Raw genomic sequence first — 7,099 nt, 5'->3', positions numbered from 1 at the left:
GCGAACGACTGAATCTGCTCCTGTTGTGAGAGGTCGCTGCGTTTTCTTGCTGCTGCCAGCGATCGGACAGCAGGCTCTTGGACAGTGAACAGTACACAACCACCATTGACAGCATGTCTTGTTGCTCAAATCTACTTCTGTTGTTGTGAGAATTCTCTGCGTTTTCTGCTGCTGCCATCGATCGGACAGCAGGCTCTATTTGGACTTTGAACAGTGCACCACCACCATTGACAACACGTCTTGTTGCTCGAATCTCCTCCTGTTGTTGTGAGAGTTCTCTGCATTTTCTGCTGCTGCCATGTCGATCTGACAGCAGGCTCTTGGACTGTGAACAGTGCACTACCTCTGTTCTGTAATAAGTCGAATGCAAGAAGCATTTGCTCTTTCAGATTGAATTCAAGATGCTAGCCTGTGTTCTCATCTTGCTTTTTCGAAGCTTCTTCCTCATTCAGATTGGATTCACGGTGTGCTAGTTTGTGTTGTCACCTTGCTTCACTATACATCGTTCCGATTGCATTAAGCTCATGGATTCATTCTTCAGATTGGTTTCAACTGTTGTCATCTTGCTTCACTGTACATCGTTCAATCGCTCAGATGGATTGCAATTAAGCTCATGGATTCATTCTTCAGATTGGATTCAAGGTGAGCTAGTTTGTATTGTCATCTTGCTTCCACTGTACCTCCTTCCGAACGCATTAAGCTCAAATGGGATGCATTAAGCTTATGGATTTGGATTCAAGGTGCTAGTTTGTGTTGTCATTAACCATACATCCTTCCGATTGCACTAAGCTCAAATGGATTTCCATCTAATCTTCGATGAGAAATGAAACTCTCATGCCTTGCAATACTTAGCTCATCTCTCCTCCAAAATCTTAGTAGAGACTTTTGCCCACCAAGTAGTCGAGTTTAATTCGTTTACACACTTGTCTCATCTTCAATTCAAATTCATGCAGCCTTACCGGACTGATCACATGAAGCCTTACCATGAAGCCTTCTAATCGAACTCATCACATGAAGCCTTACCATCTTCAATCCATTCTCTTTCCTTCTAGATCAAACGTCGGAAATTATTGGAAGAGTCAAATTACCACATTCCACACCCCATTCAATCTAAGTGATCCAAACTACATCCATTTTCCATTTGATTCAATCATAGCTTTGCAAGCTAGTTCCGTTTCTCGTCCAAGAATCCAAGAGTTTGATGCGATCCGAGTAATGTATAGCAAGCTCTCCATCTCTAACTAGTCTGCGCCATGAAGCAAGCTGAGAACACGAACCATGAGCTTGTCCAGCTTTAATCTAATATAAATGAGCAATGCGTCTTCGATCTCTCATAAAAGATGAAATAACAAGGAGAATGATGTTCAATCATTCATAAGGCTTGCCCAAGATTAAAAAAGTAAACAAAAAGGAATCCACTGGAAATGGTGTCGAGGGAGGAGATAAAGGGGAGAGAGAGAGAGAGAGAGAGAGAAGGGAGGGTGTGGGAGAAAAGGTGGAGATCCTCTGTAAGAAGACTTGAGGAGATAAAGAAGGGAAGAGAGAGAGAGAGAGAGAAAGTCAAACCACTTTAAAGTCTCCATTGAAGTCCAATGAAGAAGAGCCAATAGGAAAATACACTTCCAAAAAATTCAAAAAATGCCTAATTTTTGCTTTCCCAAAATTGCATTGTTGCTAAGGCTACCTAGAGGGTAGGCCAAAAAGTCAATCATTTGAGTGAGTGAGTGAATGTGGTTTCCAAGTGTGTAGGTGTGCATGCATCAATACCCATCTTTATCTTTTTTTTGTGTGTGTGTGTGTGTGTGTTGGTTAGTTAGCATGCTCTCTTGGTTTGTTAAGATCTCTCTCTCCCTCTCTCTCTCTATCACTTGGATAAACTTCTGGCTAGCAAATAATTGGTCACAAACCAACAACACTAGAGAAAGTTCACCATCATCAAGACAAGTCAAAGATGTATTCAACCCATGGAGCTATAATTTTAGCAACAAGCTAGGTAGACCTCTAAAGAGTCAATATACACTACCAAAACCTCACGCATATGTGTGAGCTTGTTGAGTGCACAAAAGACAACCTCTAATTATTTTTTAAGTTTGACAAGCATTGAGTGGTCAACTTGCATATGCATGGTGTTAAAATAATCCTAGTGACCTTGTAACACATGGTTTTAGAATTCTAGTGGCAAAAGTGAGAAAGTAGAGGAGGAATTTAGAGGTAACATTTGCAAAGGTGAAGTGTTTCAAGGTGAACTAGAGTGTTTTCTTTTTGAAAAAATTACTTAGAAAAATGAAGTTTGTGATTATATAAATCTCTCTCTCTCTCTCTCTCTCTCTCTCTCTCTCTCTCTCTCACACACACACACACACATGCACACATGAGTTTATTGTGCTAAGAGGAGCCTTGGTTTGTGCTTGTGCATGCTAATGCATGCGTGCATGCATGTGTGTGTTTTGAATGCCTCACAATATGCTCCAAATGAGGAGGGTTGGGTATGTGCTATGATTTTAAAAGATAATCATCTCTCTCTCTCTCTCTCTCTCTCTCTCTCTCTCTCTCACACACACACACACATGCATGCACGCAGACACACACACACACGTGAGTACCTCATTCCTTGTATTCAACCCCAACCTTTTACCTATCCCATCAATCAGTTCTCAATTCCCACCACCACTATCAGCTCCACTACCACCACCACCTCCTTGGATTCCATCTTCTTTCGTCAACTTGTTCAATGTCATTTTTGCACCGACCCTCTCACTACTCCACCCCAATTTGATCCTCTATAGTCTATAGGTTATAATGGGCTCTCAACATTACTAGGCTCCTCTTTTCTTTAAAGGTGTGCTACACTATCATGCACATGGTGCCTGCCTCACAAGTCTCAATTGGATCACAATATCCAAGAAATGGTCATTCTCAATGCTATAGTGTTAAAAGCAAGATGGAGATATTAAGTTGAAAATGATATATGCAACAAATTAAAAAACAACTTTTGAGTGCATTCATTATCCTCTTAATTATATATGTGAACATTGTTGTAACACACTCATATGACCACATAACTTCTCAATATTTTCTTTACCAATAAGGAAACTTCTTGATAGTTCATTGTCCAGGTTGTGGATGTTACATGCCATTTATAGATCTGACTTTAGGCTGAGATTAATGACATGACATTATAAAGAATGACGCGATATTATATTACATTGTATTACTTAAATGGTACTATCATTTTGTTCCCATATGATAAGACTACTTAATCATATCTTACATCCAGATATGAAAAGAGAATGATTTATGAGTACATATCAAACCTAGTGTCTGAACCTTACAGCAAAATGCAAAAAATTGCATGATCTACTAATATTAAATACGTAACAACTATGGAAAAAGCATTTCCTATAGTTTGCAATATTTTTCAACTCTTTAATGGCCACATTATGTGACTTTTGATGTGACTTTGATAAAGAAATTCCTCCACGGACATGAAAGTTATGAATCGGATGCTTACAATGTGTTATGTTCAACCATAGGAGCATATAGTCTCTAGATCAACCACAACTCAAGAAGCAAATTTGGCACTTTTATTTTATTTATTTATTTTAAAAGAAGTAAAGCCGTAGCATACTTCATTTGCTTAAAGACAATCGTCATCATGAGTGCAAACCCTTACTTCGCAAATACTAACATGCAAAGCGCAAAGACTAGAATGGTGGGACTTCTATAAAGGTGGTTCTAGGATAAGGTTTTATCAACTCCTTTCTTTGATTCTCAAGTATATCATAATACTTATAAGGTGAGGGTACGTTTTGACTATGACCACCAAATAATTTACTCAATTTACATGTCCTAAAATCTCTCTCTCTCTCTCTCTCTCTCTCTTTCTCTCTCTCTCTCTCTCTCACACACACACACACACACACAATATGCATTTGTGCATGTGTGCATGTGCGAGGGTGCATGTCATATATGTGTGCATTTGCATGCATGTTCCTTGTTCACACATGTGCAAGTGCGTGTGCACGCACGAACACACACACACACACACACACAAATTATGCATGTGTATGTGGGTGCATCTTGTGCCTATGTGTGTAAGCATGCATGTTCCCTAAGTGTGTGTGAGCGTGCACACATACACACACACGCATGCACGCACTCACACACACTCATACACATAAAATATGCATGTGTATGTGGGTACATGTTGTGTCTATGTGTGTAAGCATGCATGTTCCCTATGTGTGTGTGCATATGCGCAAATGCATACTATGTTTGTGTGCATGTCACACACAAAATATGCATGTGCATGGGGGTACATGTTGTGTCTATGTGTGTAAGCATGCATGTTCCTTATGTGTGTGTGCATGCACGCAAATGCATACTATGTTTCTGTGCATGTCACGATTGCTTCAAAGAGTGCATCTAATGGATAGGTGCAATTCAAAGCATTCAGGGGCTTTGGGACGCTTTGAATCGTCGCTAGGTGAGCTCCTATTGCAAAATTTTGCCCTTTTTTGGGTTTACCTAAACTCACCTAGACAATGCCACTTTTTTCGGGTTTCCCTAAAACTCACATAGACCATTGTCGTTGTCAATTGCAACTCCTCATGGGCTCTCATAACTCGACTTGAAAACATTCAAGTCGTCTATTGCAAAGAAGCATCCTAAGATTCCCTAGATACTACTTCTACATGGTATTTACTTCACCTATTGTCCTAGCTACTACTTCACCTATCATAAGATTCCCTAGCTACTACTTCTACATGGTATTTTCTTCACCTATTGTCCTTTGTCCCATTGTCCACCTTTTGATGTTACTTCATTTAGCTAATCACCTTTAAGTCTTCCATTACTATATATTAATTTATAAATTATGAAATTCATTCTAGGTTAGTTTCTAAAAATATCACCTTTCGGCATTTTGTTTTGGATATTGAAATTCGGCACTCCATCCACCATGCATTGTAGGCCCTATATGGAAAATGTTAATCTCACCACAATTATGAACACTAATGTGGAAGTAAATCAAGGCATTAATCTTGGTTACCTTCCTTTGTTATGGGAAATAATTGTCTATGGTTGCATCCGATTTATTTCTTCTTTTTGTGATATTTCACACATTTGAGTTAGAGTAATATGAAATATTCATATTGTACTCTAGATGTGCCTTGAGTTTAAGAACTTTTAGTTCTAATATTTGATTTATGATTTGTCTATTCCAGCATGATGTTGGAGAATATCTTAACACATTTGTAATCACCATCCTAGAGAGAGAATAGAGAGTGTCATGGCCCACGTGTAAACATCCTATCATACAAAGCATTCCACACTCTTTGGGGTAGTGTGTTCACTCTACCCTTGTGTTCTTGAACACTCTTACTTTAGTGTGCATGCTACCTCATCACTATCAACATGTGATGGCAAACCTTACAACTCTTTCAATCTACCCTCAAGCCTTGCTATCTTCCCTCCATCTCTTGTAATACTCTCTCTCTCTCTCTCTCTCTCTCTCTCTCTCTTATCTACTCTAACCCTTATCTTCTATTAGCAAACTACTTCTACATCCACACTTGATCTACTTCTAGAACCCTTATACTCTTGTATGAGAATTCTCAAACTTGAACCCCTTGAATTAGCAAAAGAGGCTAGTTCTCCACTTTGTCAACCCATATCCCCTTTTTGAAGCATGCAATCTTTTTTAAATCCTTAAAACTTTTCCAAACTTTAATGCCCAAATGGAGGTGTATATATGTAGGATCCCGTAGGATAGAATACATGCATCTTGCAAGAGGTGTGAGAGCACAATGAAAGAAAGATGGTAGATATCTATTATGATTGTGAGAGAGAGGACTCTCTCTTATAGAAAGGGGGAGAAGGTAATACCTTCCCTACATAGTGGCAATCAGTCCCTACATCAGTGGGAATCAATCCCTACATCAGTGGGATTGCCTTTGTCTTACATCATCACTTAGGTCACACACTAGACACATCATAGCACTTGATGTGCCTTTACAACACACACAAACACACATGTGACTCCCCTAGATGCACACATGCACCATAGAGCAAGCCCTTGATCATACTTACCCCAACAAACCCCCCCTCAAGGGGTTGCCTCTTGTAGTGTCAAGGATACATCTAGTCTCATAGTTTCTCATGCCATCTCATGGTGGTCAAGGATTAATCTATGGCTAGGATCTCATGCTAGCAAGGGTTCCCAAGGGTGTGAGGTTCACAGAAATGGGATAGTCAAAACACATATCACATGGCCTACATCATATGGTGACCAGAGGTGATTTACATAACATATTCTTTTTGGAGTACTACTCCAGGCAGAGAACCTCAAAATTTGACCAAGTGATGATAAACAAAAAGACAAAGTGCCTAAAAAGCATAGTCTTCATTTTCTTCATTTGCTAATGGAGTTCTTCCTTCAGTCAGATTTGCTTTATTGTTGAAGCAGTCCTTCTTCATAAGAAATGCTTGATTCTCTTTGTTGTTCTTCATGGAATAACACATTCCCTTTTCCAAATGTAGGCAAAGGAACAAGATATATTTGAAGCACTTCCCTTCATCAATGTGGTGAAAGTATGAGCCACTTAATCCCAAAGCTATGATAGGAAGAGCCTTCTTGTCTTTGATCAACCAATTAGCTTTTTCTTTTGTAGACTTCTTTCCATTCACAACATTCCATATCTTCTTTTTCATAAGCATAAACTTGGCTTTTGTTTGCCAAGTATGGAAACTAGTTCCATCCAACTTCTCAAAAAAGGTCTTAGCTTCCATGGTAAGGTCTTACCCGAGGGCAGTGTCTAGTGCCTTACAAGTGAAAATATGAGCAAAAAATAATCCTTCAAAGTACAAGCATTTAGTGTAGCAAAGACTTGTAACCAAATTCCATACTACAAAACATAATGGAAATGATGCTTTCACTTGTATGCTTCATAGAGGTGGCTAAATGAAAGTATTCCAAGCAAATCCAGGTATAGCAACTTAAAGCAAAGCTGTAGCCATAGTTATACTGAAGCTATTCAACACTTTAAAACATCAGAAATGCTAAAGCAGCATCTAATGTAGCATCAAACTCACAACCTTG

Source organism: Dipteris shenzhenensis, chromosome 2, assembly GCF_047967505.1.
Source record: "Dipteris shenzhenensis isolate YYH24624 ecotype China chromosome 2, Dip_SZ_1.0, whole genome shotgun sequence".
NCBI classification, from domain to species: domain Eukaryota; kingdom Viridiplantae; phylum Streptophyta; class Polypodiopsida; order Gleicheniales; family Dipteridaceae; genus Dipteris; species Dipteris shenzhenensis.
The sequence above is the reverse complement of the archived record's forward strand: the minus strand, read 5'-3'. Positions refer to the sequence as shown.